Raw genomic sequence first — 22,833 nt, 5'->3', positions numbered from 1 at the left:
GATGGAAGAAGAGGAAAGTGGGACCCAAAAGTTGTCAGGAGGTCATGATTAATGGAACCAGAGACAGACAAATTTAAATAAGCACCTTTGTGCTTGGCATCTCTTGGACTGTGATGAGCTCCTTTTCAGTGAAGTGGTGCAACGGGTCAGATGTAATTGGAGCTCACCCCAACTGCCACCGCCACGGTAACCAAGCACAAACAAATCCTTTTCAGAGCTGTCTTGAGTTTCTGATGGATTTTCACCAGATGCTTCCCACTTTTGCTTATTTCTGGCCCCCATGTCTCAGTGTTAAAGTGGCATGAGATTTGCAGAGGAGGACACTGTGACCGTCTGTGTTACACCTACAGAGCTTTTCATCTTTAAACCTCTATTCATACAGACATGGACCTGACATGGGTGAGTTTCATGCTAGATGCATAATAAAAAAAATTAGGCATGGGTGTATTTTGTTAGGAGAAATGAATGAATGAGATATTTGGGGATATTGCAATGAATTTAGTTTTGTAGAATCAAGTCTTTGCAGAGCTTGAAACCCAAAAGGGACCACCTTGCCTCTGACACCATAGAGCTCTGTCAGTTCTCTTAGTTCTCTCTGCACTGGGGTTTTGTATGAGGTTAAAACGTCCTTTCCCAAAAGGCACCTGCCCTGATTTTGAAGTACTAGAGGACAGTGTCACTGTGTGAGGGACAGTGCCATTGTGTGGGAAACAGTTCCAGTGTTTAACTGCTGGTGTTATTTGAATCTTTCCATTGTGAGTAGTGGCTTCCAACTGTAGAATGAAAGATCCTGCGTGTACTTGGAACTGGAAACATGCTCACATATGGCTGTTGGTCTCGTGCTACTCTTCTCTTTTGCTGAACTGAACAGACAAAAAAGATGTTTCTCAAAAATCCAAATACGCCACAAGTGTTGGACAAGACCAGGGAAAAGCTGGTTCCCTGTTCTGTAGTTCCTCTATCTGAAATCTACAGCTATCAGCACTCTTTAATAAAAAAAATAGCTTCAAATCCTTAAATTTTTTGTGTGAACTGAAAACAGATGCACCTGCAAACCACGTTCCTGTGTCCTTTGCAGTTACTTTCTCATTTCTTATTCCAAGCATCTGTATCAATTTGATGGGAGGGCAATCACAACTGAACACTGAGTCAAGGATACAAATGAAGTCCAGATTTTTAAAATGTTATTTCAGAAGTCCTGTACAGTTAATGCACTAAAAGCCTAACAGTCTTTTTATTTTATTGTTTTTTTTTCAGTCAGGCCGCTCTATACTCACAGTACTTGGGGAAAATTTAGTCAGGAAACAGGATTGAGCTGTGTCAAGTATTCTGAATGCATCTTGGTACAGACTTGATTTTCTCATTGGTTCTTTTTTAATTGTTTTGTACTATTTCTGGAATACCAAACAACGATGTTGTAGCACAGTTGACATGCAGATCTGCATGCTGGCCCTGCAGACAGTTAAGGAAGGGCAATAATGCCACCTTATGTCCTGATTTGTCACTGCCGAGCCAAGTACTTGGTTCAAGTCAAGCACGTTCTGAGCAAGGAATGCTGTGTGCTGAGGCACCCCTGCTTTCTGGAGTTATTGCCACTAGGCCAGGTAGAATCAGATGAATCTGAAATGACAGATATTTTGGTAGAGAATTGGCTCCTATTTCACAGGAGTTTGGGAGCATGAAAGTGGGGGGGAAATAAAGACAATTTAGCCCCAAAGTGCTAACATCAAAACTTGTGAACATAGTTCTGCAAGCTTTCAAACCTATAAATATTTGCATGAAATGCTTCCTGAGTTTTTAATTTGCACTACTAATTTAAAAGAGTTTGATGATAAATGACACTAAAAGTGGAACTGCATTGGAAATAGACATTTACAGGTGGTAGGCTTCTATTTGCTTTTGACTGTTGCGTGTTTTCTACAAAAATTTGAATTTCTTAGGAAATACAATTATCTAAAACTTAGCAGCAATGTATTTTATAAAAATAGTTCCAGTAGTAGGAGCTAATTGAGCATCAATATGGCCAGATTCAAAATTAACTTTTAATAAAGGTCTCTGATTATTGGTTTGTAGTCTCAGTCATTTGGAGGGGGAAAAGTGTGATTTAAGAATTAAGGAATACAATGTTTTCACTGAGTTTCTAGTTGAGAATGATGTGGAGGGCAATCTGCTGGAAAACCATTACTCTTTTTCTCACATAAAGGGAAATAGTTCTGCCAAGTGGGTGTTGCTGAAGTCATTGGCAGTTACTGAAATAAGCAGAAATTGAATATAATGCTCTCAGAAAATAGGTGGGCAGATAAAGCTCCCTCAGGTATAAGGCAAGACTATTCTTCCCAATAAAGACTTTCTGCCCTTTGGTACAAATGTTTTCTCCATGTTATTAATTTTCTGCTGGGAAGTTGTTGTGCTGCTCCAAACACAGGCCCACTCAGGGAGTAAACAGGTTTAGAACATAATGCAGTAAGCCAGCAGAAGTACACAGAGCCTAATGCTTAAGGTGCCAGAAGGCCATAGCTACGGTTTTGCATGTATGGGGCTGGCAGGAAGTATGAATTTGATAAAATTCTGTAGAAATGTCCCTCACCAGAGGACAGGTGTGTGCTTGCTGCACGTGTTGACACACGTTTAGGAATTTGCCACAGTAGACCTTATTAAAAATAAGTTGGCGAACTCACAGCTTTAGTGGTCAAGTGAATGTTGTTGCATGGGTCAGCTGGATGCCTCAAAGGCTTCTCTGGAATTGAGAATTTATACAGAACCCTTAATTCAGCAGAACTTCAGAGCAACCAAAGCTGTACTTCCAGCATCAGGAGCCCGCTCTTCTTTCTCTCTTCCTGTTTCCTGGGGCCTGCATGCCTGATATCCCACAGCCCATATGGTCCCTTTCTGCAGAAATGGGCATGCAATGAGTATTTAATTTCTCTCAGCCAAAGAAAAAACCCCAGAAAAGCAACCACAGCCCAGGTTTTGATCTTCTGTTACTCCAGCATGGATTTGTTTTCCTTCGTACACGGATCGCATGGTAGGGGGTTGCTGTTGTCTGAGCAACTTCTTTGGGATGGAATCCTTTAGAAAGAGAGGCAAAGAATCCACTTACTCTCCTGCTTTTGTAATCTCATTTCAGGGTTTTGGCATCATTTCCCTGTGTATCTGTTGTGTAGATTAGAGAACATTTTACTCTGCCTTCGCTATCTTTATGCCCTTATGGGTTCCTTTGTAGATAACACCTCCTCCTTGGATCAAGTTCATTTCATTTGCTTTCCTCCTGAACCCTTATCTCCTTGGTTAAATAGAGTGCTGAAATAGTTGGCAGACTTTGAGCATCTTTAATTATCATTAGCAAATTGTTGAGAACACAGCAGACAATTGACAGTCTGGTCTTCAGAGTGCCATTAAAAGAGATTAGAAAAGACTGTTTGTGTGTGTTGTACAAATTTGTTTGTTTTCTAGCACTGAGAGTATAATGAAAATGTCCCAGCCAGACTTAGCTGTTGCCGTAGCACCAGTCAAAGCCTGGGACATGCGAGTGAGGCATCGTTGTTCTGGGTTACCCAGGACCTCTGGGTTACTGAACCTGGCCCTTCTGAGCAGAAGGCTTGCAGGGCAAAATGAAATCCCAGTGCAGACTGACTGCCCTGCCCCTCCTCAGCTTGCTGGGGAATGTCTGTCTACATGACACTTGCAAGTGGATTATGATGCTACTTCTATACAATGATTTCACTTAATTGTATAAATCGGTACTGTAAAGGGTGAATATCTCAAGTAGATAAATGTATTATGTTCAGAAAATATCAGTAAAAATGCTTTAGTTAAGAAAAAACAGAAAACAGAAAAAAAATACAGTCTCTAACATTCTCAAGGGAAGTTTGAGTCGGAGGTAATGAGTGCTCAGCCTGTTCTCTGATGTGCAGGAGGTTAGAACTGTTTAAGTGTTTATTTTGTCTAACATAAAAATGAATTCTCATTTTACATGTGCAAGAACTCCTCTAAACTTTTGTTGTCACTAATGCCTTATGCTTGAGGAGTTTCCCAGGATAAACCTCCCTAGCACCAGCGTGTGTAGAGAGAATGTGGTGAAAAAAGGGTCAGAAGGACCTGTGCTGCTGGCCATAGGTCTCCTGGCTCATTTTAATTTACTATAGAAAGCTTTCTTGGTTATGTTTGTCCAACAGGAGAGATGCTGGAAACAGCCTTCACACTTTGCAGAAATTCATCTGGCTTTTCCCTTTGCATTACCAATGTGTTTCTCACAATGAATTTGTCACTTCATTTTTGCAGTCACACATGAGTTTGAAATATTGAAGTGGAGCTTAACAAAATGTCTTCGATTTCTCACTTTCATCAAAATTCTGAGTGGTTGTATTTCAAATCGGTGATACTTTCTCTCAGGTTTCCTTGGAAATATGCAGACCTCTAGGAAACACTTACAAATGTGCCAACTTCAAGCTTCTCAAGAAATCTGGTGGGTTTGATATGAATTCTCACACTGTTTTGCTGACAGATTCACAGTTATCATGGTTGTGTGGATATCACTGTCCAAGCTCTGTACAGGTGGATATTTTAGTGTAAGGTGGAGTTAGGGGGTGTCTGGAGCGGGTTTCCAGCTGCTCTGGTGGAATATGCTCTAGGATCTCTGATGCTGAGTTTTGCTCAGCTGAGCTGCCCAGTGCATGTTACCACGGCTCATCCTATGAGACAGCTTGGATATGCAGGAGAGATGGTTCTGATTTCCCTGCCTGTGAAGTGTCAAACACTGTTTTTAACAGAGAAGAGCTGAGAATTTTGCAGGCTCTGCAAACCACCAAGTGATCATGTATATCTCTGCCTGATTTTTCAAATAACTCCTGGAAGACATTCCATGTTAGAGACTGGAGTCTCCTTGCTGAAAAATGTAGGGGCTGAAGTTGGAGTACTGTTCAAGGGAAGACTGGAAGAGTTCAGAAAGGAGAAATCCAGCCAAGGTTACCAACCACTGAAAATGCCCCTCTGACTTGAGAAGTTCCTGGGCTGAAAATAGTTGGAGAGTGGAGGAATTTAAGGGAGAAGTATCATACATCTGTGTGCTCTGTCTGGCTACTGAGACCATTGTTGAGGCTGCCTACTTAGGGAGGTGTTCACTCTGATCCAATGCAGCAAACACTGTTTCTGTATAAAACTTCTTTCTATTAACATAATGTTCTCCTAGCCTTAGATTTCAGTCTTAGTGAGTACTGAATTATCAGATAATTTGGGTATGAATTATTTCCATCCAGAGCTGATAGATGGAACCCTTTGAAGCTGCAGACCACTGGGCATAGAAGGGAATCTAGATTTCTTGCAAAGATTTTACTTCCTTAAAAAGTACTGTACTGCTGCAGAAAATAAAGTTTATACTTAGTGTCCCATGAATTTTGCCCCCTTTCCTGTGTAGCTGGTATGCTTTGGGCTCCAAGGGAGTGAATCCTACAGAAGAAGTAGACAAAGTTGCTGTCTGCAGCTCTGTGTGGTAGAAGGGCAGCAAGTAACAAATGCTGAGCATCCCTTTTATCCACTTTGCCAGCCTAATATTAGTTATTCCACCGTTAAACCAGATTTGAGTAGGATGTGTGAGTAGCTATTGCAGTGACAGAGATGAGGGCATGTTTCCCCTTGGCTGACTTGCTGTGCAGGCAGGGACACCAGCTGAAGACCTGAGCAGCTGCTGGTCTGTGTGTGCTTGCTGTCCCCTGGGAAACGACCCTGAGGGATGGTAGAGTGGCTTGATGAGACAATAACAACACAGATTAAAATATTCTAAGTTTTCAGTCATGTCATGGTTGGCTTAGGCAGAGAAACTGAAACTGTCAAAGTAAGCTTCAGAGATGGGAAGAAGGTTCAACCCAAATAGGTTGAGAAGTGAGTTTTTGTCCCTTCCTGCAGGTCTTTAGCCCCATTGCTGCAGCCTGTTTTTGCCCACACCCTGGTGGAGCAGTGTCTGTTTTCACATGGCACTGCATGTGATGCAGTTCTTTGGTTCTTCCTCCTTTTGACTCCCTAATCAAATTTTTCCACTTTCATTTGCGAGGAAACAAAAGGTTTGGTGGGGAGAGAGAAGCAATTTCCTTTTAATTGCTTGTTTGTCCTTGTCTGTTCTGCCATCTTTTCAGATTTCTCGGAGCAGGGTTGGGAGTGTTTTGTCTCTCTTATTTTCTCTGGTACCAATGGAGAAGAATGACATTTTCTGCTTGGATAGAAACCAATCACTTCCCCAGACCCCCTTTAAAAACCTTAATTTGCTCAACTAGTCAGTATTCCATCTTCGTTAAAAAGTCCCAGACTGGAATTTGGATTTAATCCTTTGACTCACATTTTTCCTTCTCTCCTTTGCCTTCCACATTCCCACTACTTTCCAAAGTACTTTCCTCACCTCATTTTTTGATTGCTGTGCACTCAAGTTACCCTTAGCTCAGGAGGGAAAAGGACAGAAAAATTCTCCCAAAACAAAAGCAAATAAAAAAGCCTCTCACCAAAGTAAATAAATAAGTAGACAGAAAACAGGCTGCTAGTTCATTTTCTTCTGCCTTTCCCTTAAGGCATGAGGTAATGCCAAACTATTCAGTGTGTGATGCAACTGCCTGATGGACATTCAGTGAATCCCAGCAGTGGCAAAAACAGTTTACCCAAGTGCAAGTTGGCAGTGAGACCAAGTTCTCCAACAAGAGACTATTTAAAGCCACAATGTGATGCATTTTTAACATTTTTATCCAGCACAGGATTTAATTGCTCACTGACAAACCACCTAGACATTTGTGCCTGGGTGTTTGTGCCTGGAATTGTTGGCTGTCTGTGGATTGTTTCAGAGCTGTTCAGGCATCAGCTGCAAGACTGCTGCAGGAATGAGAATTTGTTCCCTTAGCACTTGCTGCCTGAGATGGATCAGGAGGGATCTTATGCTCTGGTCATGTCTGGCCTCTTCAATTTTTCTGCATTTACCCTTCTGCCAGCTTGCACACAAAGGCTGGGGGTGGATGGCATAGGAAGGTGTCCTTGGCTGTATTAGCTGCACCTAGAAATGAGAACCTGTAGCATGCAGAGGTTAAGTGTGTTGCTGAAGGATGTGGAGGTATCTGTGGTGTGAAATGAGGAATAGCCACAGCTCCTGACTCGGAGCCACCAGGATGCCTTGGCCGTGCAGATGAGCTTTGCATCAGGGGCTCAGCTGGCCTGGCAGAGCTCTACAGCTCTGCCTCAGGCTGTCCCCCTATGGACTATGCTGCTAACACAGCCACTGTAGGCATCTGACCACAGCTCCTCTATATACATACACCTTGGTATTCCAAGCCTTGAAGCAGTGTCACTTTATACCAGAAATGTGTTACACACACTCCCCATCAATGGCAAACTGGGATCCTCAATCGTTTGTGCATTCTGTCTTTAATGCTCACCTGGTTCTTGAGGTTGATTTAACCTTACCAATTAAAACCCACTAGTGCCTAAAAAATGTGTTGCATCAAAGTCAACTCATTGTCGCATGGGACTGACAGGATTCACAAACTCTGCTGAGTTGTGGCCTCGTCTGCTGAATGTTTTGACATCTTTGGACAGAAGTAGCTTTGTGTAAGTCAGTGAAGGGTGCTGGAGTTGCACACACAGCCCAGCAGCTTTATTTCATTGGAGCTATCCAGGCAGGTGAACCCTAGCAGTATCTTTTCAGAGATGTCAGCAGTGAGCTGGTATTTTCTGAAGTGAAAGCTCCAGAGTAACCCATTTGTTTACCCATGTGGGCTCTAGGAATTGCTGTGCTCCCTGAGGTCTCAGTTTCCCCTCTTGCTGAGAGGCAGCAGCAATGGTTGTCCTCCTTTGTGAAGCACTGGAAGGCAGCTGATCCTGGACTCCCTGCAGGCAGGCACTGCCAGCTCCTAGGAGGTTGCTGTAGGTACTGATCATCTGAGTATATGGGAGACAGGAGGAGAGAACAAGTAATTCCAGAAATTCCCACTCCCAGTAGCCTCTCTCTCATCACAGCACAACTTTGGGTATGCTTTGCTTAAGTATTAATTGGTGCAGAAGCGCTTACATGATTGGTTTGGTTGGATTGTTGAATCTCTTGGACCTCCTATGCTTTCTTCTTCTTCTTCTTTTTCCTTTTTTTTTTTTTTTTTTAATCAAGGCAATGTGTTACATGTGGTGACTCTGTTGACATTGCACAATATAGAACCACCAGCTCCTGAGCTGGATCCTTTTGCTGCCTTTGCATAGGAAGTAACTGCAGAAACACTTTGCTGGGACTTTGCACTTGGTGCCATCTCATTGCATGGCAGGAGTCCAGGCCAGCACCCAGGAGTGAGTCAATGTATGAGATTAGTTTAATCCTCTCTCAGAATCCTGTGATGGGGAGGGGAAGGACAATGACCCAGTGCCAGCATTTATTTGTCCACAGGTTCAGCTTGAATAGGGAGGAGAAGGTGGTGGTGGTGAGGAAAGGAGAGGAAAAAAAACCTTCCTGGAGTTCATTTGGTCTGGAGAGGTGCCAAGCCTGGGGGGGTGACTCACGAATGGGGAGTGAAGCAAAGGAGGGAAAGGAGAGTGGAATGATGATTAGAAATCACAAATGAAAGAATCTTGGAGAGAGGGGTGAAGAAAAAAAAACAACAAAAAACTTCTCTGCTTCTCTGAATATGTGTAGGGAGGAAAGAAAAATTCCTTGCCTTTTCTAAGAGTCTTATTCATTAGTAAATGCACTTGCCCTGCTGCCAAGGGAAGAGGAGCACTCTGAACAACCTCCTTGGGAGGCACCTACTGGCTCAGCCTTGGTGAGAGAAAAATACTGTGTCTGCCGAAGTTTCTCTTGTGTTCATGTTTCTTACAGGGCTCTTTGGTCTCTTATCTCCTTCTCCAACTCATATCACCCCGCGTACATCTCTAGATACCCCAGAGACCACTAAGGACAGCCTGCAATCTGCTTTGCAGCGTGGAATCACTGGGGATTCTCTCTACTGCCTCACCTCTGTGGATCGCTGCCAGTGCGGAGCTATTCCACACAGACCAGACCCCTTCTGTGAAGTCAGTTAAACATACCATCCAAATGGAGGTGGGACTTCACATCCTGGATGTCTGGGTCACTTGAATAACCCACCAGCCTGTGGCGTGTACCTGGACACACTCAGCTGAGTTGCCCAGTGGGACCAGGGACAGGCTGGGCTGGGTGCCCCTGGCTCTGCCTCATAGCAGATCATCTGAGCCCTTCCCTCTTCTGCAGAACCCCTGAATGCGAGCAAGCGCCAAGGAAAGAGGCAGAGGTGCCCCTGGGAGGAAGCAGTAGGGTATGGGTAGCATCTGCAGCAGATTTTGGAGGCAGTTTAAGTGGCTGCTTTCCAAGGGGGCTGTTTGTGGCTCTGCCTCTGCCACAGTAGCCTGTTTAAGGGCCAGGAGACATCTGCTCCAGTCTTGACTTTTTATGGAGCTATTTGATGTGCATTTCACTCATATTTCTGTTTTGCAGGACAGCTCAGGAATGTTCTGCACACAAGCCCCCATGTACACCATGTGTAGTCTTCTGGACTTGATGCACTTTATTTTTCCTCTTTTCCATATCCTTCCAGCCGTTACTAGTCCTTTTAAAATAAAAGAGCATTATGTATATCCTGCTCCCTCCTTTATGCATAAAGCAGCTTTTAGATTGAACTGCCTTCCCTGCTGTTGGGAACACGGGCGGGCTGTGCCGTGTCCGTCTGTCCGTGCGCACACAGCCCCGTCTGCGCGGGCGGGCTGTGCCGTGTCCGTCTGTCCGTGCGCACACAGCCCCGTCTGCGCGGGCGGGCTGGGCCGTGTCCGTCTGTCCGTGCGCACACAGCCCCGTCTGCGCGGGCGGGCTGTGCCGTGTCCGTCTGTCCGTGCGCACACAGCCCCGTCTGCGCGGGCGGGCTGTGCCGTGTCCGTCTGTCCGTGCGCACACAGCCCCGTCTGCGCGGGCGGGCTGGGCCGTGTCCGTCTGTCCGTGCGCACACAGCCCCGTCTGCGCGGGCGGGCTGGGCCGTGTCCGTCTGTCCGTGCGCACACAGCCCCGTCTGCGCGGGCGGGCTGGGCCGTGTCCGTCTGTCCGTGCGCACACAGCCCCATCTCGCGGCGCGGCTGCGCGGGACACGCGGAGCGGAGCGCGGCCGGGCATTCCCGGGAGCCAGGGGCTTTCGGGGGCAGCGTTTTGTCTTACGTGGCCTCAGGAGGGAATGACCCAGCCTGGCAGTCCTGGGAAAAGCGCTCCCTCCTCCAGCGAGCAGCTCCGGGAGGAGCGCGTCTTTTTCACAGTGTCTGAACCCTCCCCTGGCTTTATCCTGTTTGCCCCAGTAAGACACTCACCATTTTCTTTGAAAACATTTTGTGAGTAAAGATAGAAATTAATAGAAAATATATTAACTAAAAAAACTACTGGAGAAAGGTAAAATACATCCTAGGCCCTGGTCTGGAACCCCAGGGGAGTGCAGATCTCTATGTGTTATGTCTGTGTGATTATTTTATTTTCTTTAAACCAGAAGTGACATTTGGACTGGAATTTAAATCCGGATCTGAATTTCCTTACAGATCAGGTTTCTTTTGTTCTGGGACCCCATTTTAATTTGTTGACAGCTAGAGAGGCAGAAACACACATTTCCTGGAAGCAGCCTGTGTGATGCTGGATCATTGAGTATCTACAGAAATGACTGAAATGCCACATGTGAGTGCTGAGCAGGTGCAGCTACAGTCGTGGAAAGCATACTTTTTTATGAGTGCTACGGAGAGTAATTGTTTAATCTAGTAGGGCAGAATAAGTGCAGCTGAAAACTGGAAGTGTAATTGATGTCGTCCCTGTTCCTGTGGTTCTCACCTCAGTGTGCAATCAGTCAAACACACTGCAAGCATTAATTTTTGCCTGTTCTTTTAAATTACTTTTGACAACTTTCTAACTCATCGCCTGGGCTCTCTGGGTGTCTCAGAGCTGTGGGATAAGGTTTAGTGGGGGAGCTGTCTGATGGAAGAGAGAAGGCTCTCTGTTTTTCCCAGCCCCTGCCAATTGCTCTTGCTGTGTTCCTTCTGGTGCCCACTCTTCACTGGCAGCAGAGTCCCGTGTATTTCCAACTAAGGGGAATGAGGACTGCAGGAGCCACACAATCCCTAAGAGGTTGTAGAGGCTTTGCTGCTAGCAGACAAGTTCAGGTGCTCTTGCCCATCAGAAGTCCCTGGATCACCATTCCTGGCTGATGGGACCATGTGCAGTAACACTTAACTGCTGCACATCCGAGTGTGACAACACAGGGCTCAGCTATCCTGGGTTTTCAATTACTTCACAGGAAGCTATCAGGAAAGAAATATTCCTGGAGCAGCCCATCAGGTCTAGAGTTTAATTCCTCTGTATATTTTTCTAAAGTGATCTCAGAGTATAACTCTGAAAAGCGGAAATCCAGGGGGTGAGATTTGCTGTGCAGTATAGAATATGTGAAAGGGGTGAAGAGAGAATTCCATTTGCCTTACACTGCTCCTCTGCGTGCTGAGAGCTGCCTGGGGTAAACACGGGTTTGAATTGTGCAACATCTCATTGGTACTCAAACCTGCATATTCAGGGATCCTTTTGCTTTATATTTACATAACTGCAAGACTGAGTGATGTTAAAATATGAATCAGATTTTATCAGAGTTTTAAAACCCTTCACAAACTGTATGCTTGGCTTGTCCTCATTTAGCATCTATCTAATTGCTAAAGTAATATTCCAGTCAGTGAGGAATTGCAGGAAGTGCAAAGCTGCAGGTTTGTTTTGGGAACCATTTGCAGAAGCAGCATTTATAGTCAGCGTAAAATTCTGCACAAAACCCAAACTGTAATTTAGTTCAAACACTGTTATTTTATCTATAAGTAGATGTACAATCAATTATAATTAGCCAGCTCACCCGAGGGAAACTGAGGCAGGAGCATGGATCCATTGTGTGTTAAGGCCAAGCAACAGACCTGTGGGAAGGACACTGTGGTTTTACTACTGCAAGCAACATTTTGCATTATTTAACTTAACTTTAACTAACTGGGGACTGGCTAAATATCCACCCCTGTTTTCCTGCTGCCCTGTAGACTGTCTGCTCCAGAGTGGGATGGTAGATACAGCTGTGATTAACTTGGCCTTTTCTCTGCATGGCAGTAGTTACTGTAATGTGTGCCACCTCTCTCAGATTCAGTGGCACAAAGCATAATGCTTTCTTGGCATGCTAGGCACCTGCAGATCTCTTAATCTGTCACGACAATAAAGACTTTGCCTGCATGCAGCTCCAGTGAATGATGGGGTTTGAGTGCTGGGACTGGCTGCAGATGCTTTGTTGCATGTTTAGTGATGAATGTGAAACACTACAGTGTTGCAATCAGTGTCTTCTATTGCTGTAATTATAGACAGGTCATTGCAGGGACTTGTTCTAAACCTGATTGAGTATTGTAAAGGAAGGTGCAGCTCATTTATTGAGGAAGTTCTTTGACTGAAGTTCTTTTGAGTGCATAAAACACAGAGAATTCTGGTTTTAGGGTTTTGGTATTATTTTAGTTGTTGTTTTTTGTTCAATTGGGTTTTTTGAAACAGAGCCTTTCCTATGTGATGCTTGTTCAATGTTTATTTATCAAGCTGCTTGTGGTGTGATTTCTCTTACAGCTGGCATTAGACTTGTTCAGATTCCTGCCCTAACCAGCTCTAGAGGATGCTGCTGCTGTGGGGATGGTAACAGTGCATTTTTGTGTGTATGTGTGTGTGTGTGTGCTTTACTAGGCTCTGTCCCATCTGCTGCAGCCTCTCACACATACAGCAAAAGATTGTGTCACTCTGGTGGGACAGTGAGCTGTCTGTTGTCGATCACAGGGGACACCCACCTGTGGGGTTATGGGGTTATGAAGGTTTCCTCGTGTGTCAGAAGCTCTCGAGGGTGAATCCCAGCCCAGGCGAACAATAGCGGAGTTTTGCCATTGAGGTCAGCAGAGCACTGCTCCCACCCAGGGCCCCTAACGAGATGGGATGGACACAAACCAGGACTCTCCAAGGAGCTCTTCTGTGTCCCATTGCTCACCTCCCACGCCTGCCCCTCTCCCTGCACAGCCCGTGGCACAGCCTCAGATATTCTGCAGCCTGTGGAAACTGGAGCATCCTGGCTGGAAAGTGGAGATAATGGCAACGCCTTGGCTCAGTGACATCCCTTCCCGTGCTGGCTCTGCCCTTGCTGAGGCTCCTGTATCCTGCAGAGCCCTCTGTACCACGCTCTGTGGTTTTCCTGCTGCTCCTTTTGGGAAGCCCAGCTGCCAGCTCAGGTTGGGGCAGTCTTTATATTCCTTCCTCTCTCGCTACAACAAATGCTTAAATAACCAGCCCAGCTCTGCATCTTCCTAGCTGAAAACCACAAGCCTTTATTTGAAAAGTAGGTCATTGAGGAGTGGTTATAAGGGCTCAGATTGATTCTGAGAGGTCATTAGGCCCTTCCTCAAGCTCATTAAAACCTGCTGCACAAAGGGAGTTGCAGCTCTTAGAGGAATCATCTCAGAACTGTCACAGAAATGCAGCTTTATGTGAACTGTCATGTGTTATTTAGGCTCCTGGGTGATGGAGGAAGAAAAGATCTGGAAATGGGAAGGGGTGTTCAGCTAAGGCAAACCATATCCTGGGCTTTTGGCTGTTAAGGGTGTTAAGTATAGGTCATTTGAAGGCTGTTAGCCTGGGGTGAACCTGTAAGCTACTGAAGAATAGCAGCATCTTGGTAATTTAAGAGAGTTTCAGTATCAATACATGCGAAGTGATCAGAAATAGGCTGATGTAATTCCAGGAGCCTTCCACTGTGTGGCTGGACTGGCTTCAGGACAGCAGCATTCTTAAATCTGGAAAACACCTAGAATTAATTAATTAATTAATTGTGGGAAGACTTCCAGCCTGTGTTGAATCTGCACACATAAGCACACACATGTATTTTAGCAAATTTATTTTTCTGTTCTGTTTTCACATTTATGTAATTGATTTCAAATTTATTAGGGGTTGAAAAGCTGTCACTGGACAAAAAAAAATTTCTTTGGTGCAGACAAATGACTGTCAGTTTGATTTAAAGTCTGTTGTGAGTGTTTGCTCCCTACAGCTCTTATTCAGGCAGGCGAACATAGAATTATGTGGTAGATATACTAAATGTTTATTAGTTTTTCAGGGCTAACCACAAAGTGGAAATTAAAACCAGAAGTGGAATAAACTCTCGTTCTTGAGGCTTTCCCCTGACTAGTGGAAGGAAATGTTTCTGGGCTGGTTGGTGATTCACTGTCCCAGCCTGTGAGCCGTGGTTGGAATTATCTGTTGGACTGATCAGATCTGGCACTTCCTGCTTTCCTTACCACAGGGTGCCAACACAGAGGCATTATTTGCCTTTGTGCTCTGAGCTCTGCTTGCAGCTCCTTCCCATTTAAAGCTCCTGCAACGTTTAAATTAAAAAGGACTTTCAATTAATATGTTAGAAAAATTGCTTTAGTCTGTTTTCTTACTGAACTGCCATGTCTAAGGCAAAAGCTATTAGTAAAAGATATTTTAAAAACAACCAAACAACCAAAAACCAAGGCAGAGCTTTGACATACTTAAAGCAATCACAACCAACAGTTTCTTTGGCATCAACTCAGGAAATTGTTGGGACATGTTAGTGACTTACAGTGAAAAAATCCAGGTCCGAGAGAGAGGGTGATGAGATAAAATGTATGCTTATGATGGAAACAGACCTTGTTTACAGCATGTGGCATTTGTGTTCTCCTTGGATCACTGCTTTAGGATCAGAAGCTCTCCAATGGGAAACACAACTGCAGTTTTTCAATGAACACCTGACAACACTTACTTTCGATGACTCTTTTTCTGGCTCTACTGCATGCTGAGTGTTTTCTTTTGGGAATCTTACTTGGTCTCTCAGTGGTCCATTTCCCATAAAGCAGGGATCTCTGTCCTCTTTTATGAGCCTCTGGAAGGGTCTGGTGAGGTTGGAGTGGATTCACCAGTGTGAAACAGCAACATGTTATGTGCAAATCGCTGCCTTGTGTGAGCTGCAATTCCCAGCAAAGGTTTCTTATGGAAAGGCAACAAAGCTCAAGTGTGAGTTGGCCAAGAGGGGTCTGGGATCTGCAGCTCTGAAAGTATCTGGATCAGGTTGACCTCCTAGGATTCCTCCTGGCCCTTCTTTAATTTTGGATGCTGTGAAACTGAGACAAATAGTGATGAGCACAATGATGCCATGCCCTTGGATTTTTCTGCTGTTTCCATGGAACAGTTCACAAATGGATTGTCTTGAAAAACTGGGCTTTTTTGTTGTAAACTGAACTCAGCACAGGTTATTTATCATCATCAGTTTTTTATGTCTATTTGAGGCTTCTTTTAGTCTCTAGGTAAATCCACAGATTGAAGAGCTCTGTACTGCTGCAAACTTCTTCATAACCTGATACTATTAATATCTTCAAGGTAATGCCTACCTTTAATCAGAGTAATGTCTGAAATCAAGGAAATGCAAACAGAAATTTTAGCCACTAGGGAAGAAAATGTTGATGAAAAGTTCATGGCTTTCATTCAAGTTTTGGATAAAGATTCAACTTCATCCATTTTTTAGTTGAATGTGTCCCCACCCTGACTGTGACAAGGAAATCAGACAAGCTCAGTGCAGAATTTCAGGTAGACTAAATTAAGCATTGCTGTAGTATCTGATTGATCCATAAAAGAATTCCTTTGGCTCATCACTGGCTGGACACAATATGAGAAAGTTGTAACTCAGCAAGACCCGAGAGGGCCTTCCACTAACCATTGTCACGTTGGTTCTGACCATGGACATTCTTGTTCTTACTGTAATTTATTATGATCACATATTTTATCTCCAAGAATTAGTTTATAATTTCTGCTCTGCAGCTGTTGTGAGGAGCTTGATGGAGTGTGTAATAATTTCATATTTTCTGCATCAGAGTCCCTATCTCAAGACATTCAATTACCCTTCTGGCTTGGCATTACATTCTGAAGCCATGTCTGTCTTGATGCAAACTCTGGTAACGTGGATGAGGTCTCTGCCACACAATCCATGGAAGTAAATAAATATGCCTTTAAAAAAAAATAAAATTAAAGTTTGTTTAAGAGCAAGTTCTGAAATACCATCAGTATTGCCCTGTGTTTAGTTGTGTAAGTGTCAGGGCTGTTCTTGTTCCTTTCAGCTTTGGTACAATCAGTCCCTGTATGTTATCCAGCAAATTTTAGGGGATTATAGGAAGTTTCACTATCAATAGACAGATCTGGCTTTCTGACATTCACATCTGCATGAAGTAGGATCTGTTCTGCAATTCAGGAGCATCATTACAATATTTATTTCACTATTTCACAAATATATGTCTGTTCATTTTCAGTAATTCTGCAGGGACATGCACTGTTTTCATTGTGTTTTTCAAGTTGCTGTGGTTACAAGGAGATACTCCACTTATTATTTTCCATGTGCCAGATCTGTGCCCTGGCTATTGGCCCAATTCTATGAGGTATTTAATACCTCCTGAAAGTGTCAGAGTGCTGTCAACTCATACATAAACCAAAAGTTACTGAGGGCATTGAGTCAGCCCCGCTGTCTGTGTGTCTGCTGCCAAACATGGAAGATTTCCAGTTTGATGCTCCTCTTTGGCTGCAAGTGATGCAAGTGTCAGCCTGAGCAGGAACAACATGTGGGAGAAATCAGGTGGATTGACCTCTAGCAGGGAAATCAGCTTCCACCTTTAATATCTAGCAGTTCTTTGTTTCTCTGGTCCCATAATCCGTACCTGTATTTCTTTGGCAGAATACCTGAAAAGGTGAATTGTGCAGGAGCTCTGCAGTTAGAGGACACTGGAAATCCAGAGGTAAGCTTCTCTGAGTTTGTCCTTTGGTCCTAATATCATCTGCAGTAAGTTCCCTGGGCACTCAGTCTACATTGGACAGGGTGCTTGGCCAAGTCACCCCATCTCCTTTTGCAGTTCAGCTGAAGTTGTTTATCCCTTTCTGCAGAGCTGCTGTTCATGTGCTTCCCCTGTCAGGGGTCCTTTCTCAGCAGTGTGGGGTTTACTGACAGCAGCTGTGGCTGGCAGAGCTTCTTGGGGGTTAAATTCTGCCATACCCAGGCACACAGAGAACTGTATCAACAGAGGTATTTTGCATAGAAACTCACTCCAATTCCACTTCACCCTGCCAGGCACTCACTGCTCACTGCTGAGGGTAACAGCTGGCTGCAAGACCCCCCAGCTTTGCCTGGAGTCAAAGTGAGATCAAGTCTTTAACCAGAGCAAGTTCTGCTGCTGCCTGCAGGATGCTGTTCTGTCAGTGATGCTGCTCCTTCCCAGCAAAGGCTGAGACTCAAACCACTCTGCACCCTACCTGCATTTGCTGGGCTGGGCCAGAGCAACCTGCAGAGCAAAACTGGGGGCTGCTGGGACTGGCAGCTGCTGGGCATCCTACCCCCACTCTTTTTACTTTCTGCAAAGCCTGTGAAAACTTTTAGGTTCAGATTTCTGCAAAATTCAACATGGATGCCTATCCTTTTTTTTCTGTGCAGTGGGGCTGGATTTCACTGGGAGCTCTTACACACTAAGTTCTTGTAACCCCTAAGGAATTTGCATGAATAATGAGGTGTAGCAAACCATTTAGACTGCCACCAGACACTTAGTGGCCTCACATAACTTCGGGTGTGATGAAAGCATCTGACTTCTGACTAACATAATTCACAGTTCTCTTAGTGCTAACACAGAGCTCCATCTCAGGGTGTCACCCTTAGATATGTGTATAGGAAATGAGCATTGTAAACCCAAATGCCACCAGAAATGGCAGAATGGTTTTCTTCCCGTTCATCACTTACCTGTGCACAAAAGCTTCATGCTGCAAGGTGGAATAATGATTCTCAGTAGTGTAAAACTCTACTGTATTTCCCTTTCAAGAGATTGCATAAGTGCTTTGATAACATGGCAAATCCTATAACAGGGAAGTCTTGTCTTGCGCAGAAATTGCCACACTGAGGTCCCATCTAGTCCTATACACCACAGCCTGCAATAGATTTATTTCTGAAGTCCAGGAAACCCTGCAGTGGACAGCCATAGAATTAGTAATGTACAGCTGAAAATGTATTTTTGGTGAGATGTTAATTTCTGAAAGTACCCTTTCCAAGCTTTGTTATTACAAATCTGCTATTAATCTTCATTAGTACAGATTCAGTGCTTTTGGGAGCTGTTTAAATGAATGATACTTTTGAAGCTCTTATGGTGGAGCAATTAGAGAAGTACTGTTTTTCTGATAAAAGGATACACCTGAATGCTATTTATTTATTATCAGGGGAGGGAGGGGAAGCTGGGCTTGGTATTTGAGATTCTGGGAAACTGAGAAGCTTTCTGTTCTGTTGTGCTTTGGGCTTCTTTTGTAACTATTGGGAAATCACTTGAATTTGGATAAATACTCACATTGCTGTGACTTGACAAATTATTGCAGATCACTGAGTCATGATCACTGTCTTGATGCAGGTGCTCAGCTCTCCCTTTGTGTAAGGTCTTGTTGCCTTAGGGAGGCTTCCCTTATTGCATGCTAAGCTGGGTCTGACAGATCTGCACTGGCAGAGAGGTGAGAGCCCTCACAGGGCAGGCTCCTCCACACTGGGTGCTGCATGGTGGCTTACTGGTGCCGCTGGCCACTCTGTAAAAAGTGACATAAATTCACATTTGCCTCAGCCTGTGGCTGGATCCACATGCAGGAGGGCCAGCCTGAGCATAAGGCAAGGGTGTGCCCTGCATGGCTGGTGTTTCTCTGTGTGAATCAGTTAACTTTGTGAGTTGTGCCTGTGTGGGTGATCACAGAGCTTGGCCTTGGTGTGAATCCACCTCTGCACTGGGAAAGGTCACATATCTCCAGCAAAGAGGTTAATTGTGAGGAAAAGTGCAGAAAGTATCAAGCTCAGAAAATGCTAATTGTACTTTAATATTGCTGTGAAAAATTCATCCCTTACCCATTGTTGGCTCACAGGCTAAGAAGCAGGCCAGAATAGTTTCTAGAGGAATTTGAATCAAAAGTAGAGTTCTGATGTGGTTGGTTTGTTGGTTTCCCCCCTGCCCCTCAGATTTTACAAAACTAAAACCCTGCTTTTCCACAGACAGTAACCAGCACCAAGCACTGGCACACAGTGATCATCTTATTCAGAAATTAAGGTGAGTGCTTTAAAAAGAAAGTGTCAGTTGCTATGGAAGGGTAGAACCGGGATTTAAGAAAGAAGTGGCTGTATTTTCTTCTAGTCCAGAGTGTTTTATTGTCAGGCTCACTTGGAGGAAGCATTGGGTAGGGACATGGGAGTCCTGAACTTTAAGACTGGTGGCTGTTCCAGATTAGATAGATGACCTCAGAGGAGTCACATCCCATACCTTTGTCTCCATTTCTGGTAGGTAATTACATCCCACTGCTGTAAAGAGCAGTGAGACCTTCCAGCAAGAGGTGTTGTTATTATCTTTATAGCAAATATACCATGTACTGTGTTAGCATCACAGGTGCTGCAGCTCCAAAGGCCTGGAGCCGTTCATGGACAGGACACAAAAATTATCCTCAGGCCATCATCACTTGCCTTCCAGTCCAACCTGATTTCCTGGGTATTTGTATGGGAAAGAATGGGCTGGGCTTAAATGATGCACAAGTTTGCTGAGATCATGTCTGGGGAAGGCATATGTTGAATAAAGATCACCAGTGTCACGTTTGGTTTCCGTAGTGATACTACAAACAGCAAAAGCAAGCCAAAGAAGATTGCATGAGAGCTTTAAAACTGCTTCTCTCCAGTCCTGAGGATGTGAATCTGTCCAGTTTGGCATGCAGGTGTAGCTCCAGGAAAGCATTAAACATGACCATGGCAGGAGAGCAGCACAGACGCTCCAGCTGCTGCTGAGTCCCCTGAGCCCTCTTGCTCTGGGTGTACTCCTGTCTCCTCGAGATTCAGAGATGCACAGAGGAGTTTGTTGTGACTCTTGTTCTCTACAATCCCACCCTGTAAGAGAAATGGAAAAATAGCACTCTGAGAGTCCATGGGCTGGTAGGATAGATAAAGTGAAATTAGAAATATGCAGGAATGAAAGCATGGATAGATGGCATTGGTCTAAGTCTTCAAGTGATTACAATACCATGATATCAGCAATTGCTATTTCAGTACAATTTCTATAGATTTTAAAATTTTTGTTGTTTAAACCATGCTCAAAGTTGCAGCTCTTTACTGGAGAAAGTAAGACAATTTTCATGAACGTGAGCTTTGATTGGTTTGCATTCTAAGCAAACCAATAAGGAGACTTTATCAAGAGACATTATTTCTAGTGCAGCCCCTTACAGATGGGGGAATGACATGGAATTGACAGAAATGGGAAAATAGTGATTTCAGATAATGCCCAGGCTGGTAAGTTTTCAGTTGCATTTCGGTCCATTTCAAGGTGATTAGAGAACAAGAGAGACCTTAGGGAATTTGGGAAAAAACAGATCACTCCCATAAAAAATCCTTATTAAAACACCCCCAGTGTCAGAGGATGCTGCCAGGAGTTGGATGGGCTAGTGTGAACCATGCTGAGTGCCAAGTTAGAGACCTGAGCTGGCTCTGAACAAGCTGCTGCACCTGTGTCACACAGCACAGCGTCACACAGAGCATGGGGCTCTGCCACATTAGCCTGGCCTGGCAGCAAATGGCTTCTCCATGTCTTTCAGCAGTACTGATTCCCTGATGTGTTATTCCACATTCATCTGCTGTGGGACTGTGTCAGCCCCACGTGGAAGCTCCCTCAGCACGAGCATTGTCCTCTCTGATGTGGAGGAGTGGTGGAAGGGAGAGTTTGGCCAGCAGAGATGAGTGAGGGCAGTGACAGGAGCTGGGCTTGTTTGGGTGTGAATCATCAGCACGTGGTGAGCTGAGCTGTGTGGAGCTAAGTGGTAAAACTGTGAGGTGTTCAAGAACAAATTCTGTGCCCAGGGCCCAGAACTGGGCAAGGCCCATGATCAGACTGGGGAATGGTCAGTTGGATGGGAGTGAGCCTGATTGCACCCCAATTCATAACAGCACAGAGGGGGAACAACACTGGGCAGCCCCCCCTGTGACCCAGGCTGATCTGTCACTCACATCACACCATCTTTGTGCTCTCGTGCTCTTTGTAGCTCCTCCTGATCTTGTCTTGGTGGATGTATTAATCATCTCTTCGTTGTGAGACTAATGAACCTATTACCAGAAATTCTGATGATGACTTGGGAAAATCAATTAAATAAAGAAAGACTGTTAGCACACTACCTTGGAAGGTCACTGCTAACAGAAGGAATTATTTTCCTCTTGTCAATGGTATGGCTGGAAGCTGTTAATGTCATGCAGCACTGTGCTGCCTGAAATGAGTGATGTGGAACTTGCCAAGTTTTATTCTAAGGGCTGGTGTCTGTATCAGAAACCTTGCCACTCCAGTGAACTTATGGGAAGGAGTGGAAAAGGAGGGAGAATAATTTTTATACAATATTTGCGTGATTGGTGTTTTAGCAAATTCTGTGGGGTTTTTTTATGAACTGAAACACCAGCAGTACAGCCTTGGGTGTTCTAACATTGGCTGTTCTCTGTCAACGTGAGTACAATGCAGGTATATTAGGCAGGTGACCTGTGGAGATAGGGATGTTTTCATGCTGCTGTACAAGGGACTGCTGAAATATCTGGAAATGGCACTGCAGTGCACAGTCGTAAGGCTCTGCAAATTATTTGAATGCAGGCTGGCAGTCTTTGGGCAGTTCTGTAGGTCTGAGCAAGCAACTTGGACTGTCAAAGCAAGCAGCCTCCCATGTTGTTTGTCACAAAGTGCCTGTGAAAGCCTCTCCAGAACACCCTGTGCGTGCAGCGAGCGCTGCCCTGCGCTGCCTTTGAAGGTGCCCCAGACCCTCTGGCAGGAGAACCAGGAGATACTGCAGGAATGCCCCAGGGGCTGTCCTGCCAGCCTAGGGAAATAAGGGTCAAGTGAGCCACCAAGATCAGAGCTGACTGAGCTGCTGAGTTCTCTGAGGCTACAGTTGCAGGACAGCTTCCCTGGAACCTGGCAACTTGGCATCGTATTTGGGTAGTCTGCTGGGCTTCCTGTACACCTGTGTATTCTCACTGAGCAGCATGAAAGCATTTTGGCAAGCACCACAGGTAAAAGTTCCCTTCTGTTACTAATATTCTTTTTCCTGCATTCTAATTTAATTTCCCTATCATTCCTTCTTTTTCCACTGCACATTTCCTCTTGAAAGCTAAGATTGCATGAACGGATGGATGTTTTTTCTCCCCAAGCGCATGTAGCCTTTTCTGCTGTTTGAAGAAATGAACATTTGGGTTGAAGTGCACCTGCAATTCCCATTAATGTAGCAAAGTGAAACCAGTCCACCGGTGGAAGGAAATAAGCTCTGAACTCCCTCTGACAACAGATCTCGTAAGGAAAAGAAAAAGCCCCAGAAGATGGCAAAGAAATCTGCTTTCTATGCCTGGGCAGTTTGTAGGGTGTATGGCTGCTGATGGAGCCTGTATGCCACAGGAGCTTTGCTCTGGACAGGAATGCAGTGCAAACACCCACAATTTGTTTAAGTATTTAATTTGTACTGCTATCACCCAAAGATGTGTGACCAGATGGATGAGCTAAACACTTCTGCAAATGAAACTGTGTATGTGGAAGCTGTACAGATTGTAGGAAGCTGTACAGGTTGTAGGAAAAGGAAAACTGAAGGGATGGGGTGAGGGGAAGGAAGTGCCTTCTTGACTTTGGTTCTTCTGCTGAGTGGTAGGAAGTTAGCAAGCAACTTTTGCTGTGGTTGTTTATGTCCTGATCAGCCACGTAGGGCACTTATATCTCACCCTGCAGTTGCAT

At 44.6% G+C, this 22,833-nt stretch overlaps 1 protein-coding gene across 1 annotated transcript in view; it reads left to right on the top strand.

The window, feature by feature from the left end:
* The first annotated feature begins 308 nt into the window (after positions 1–308).
* Positions 309–22,833, top strand: part of OSTN (osteocrin) — a 61,451-nt gene continuing 38,926 nt past the window's right edge. Inside the window, exons 1-2 of the mRNA XM_038146316.1 lie at positions 309–399; positions 16,770–16,830. The gene's annotated coding sequence lies outside the window, so the exon portion shown is untranslated. The remainder of the gene's footprint in view (positions 400–16,769; positions 16,831–22,833) is intronic.

Source organism: Motacilla alba, chromosome 9 (genome assembly GCF_015832195.1).
Source record: "Motacilla alba alba isolate MOTALB_02 chromosome 9, Motacilla_alba_V1.0_pri, whole genome shotgun sequence".
NCBI lineage: Eukaryota > Metazoa > Chordata > Aves > Passeriformes > Motacillidae > Motacilla > Motacilla alba.
Note: the sequence above shows the minus strand (reverse complement) of the source record. Positions and strands in the feature narration are given on the sequence as shown.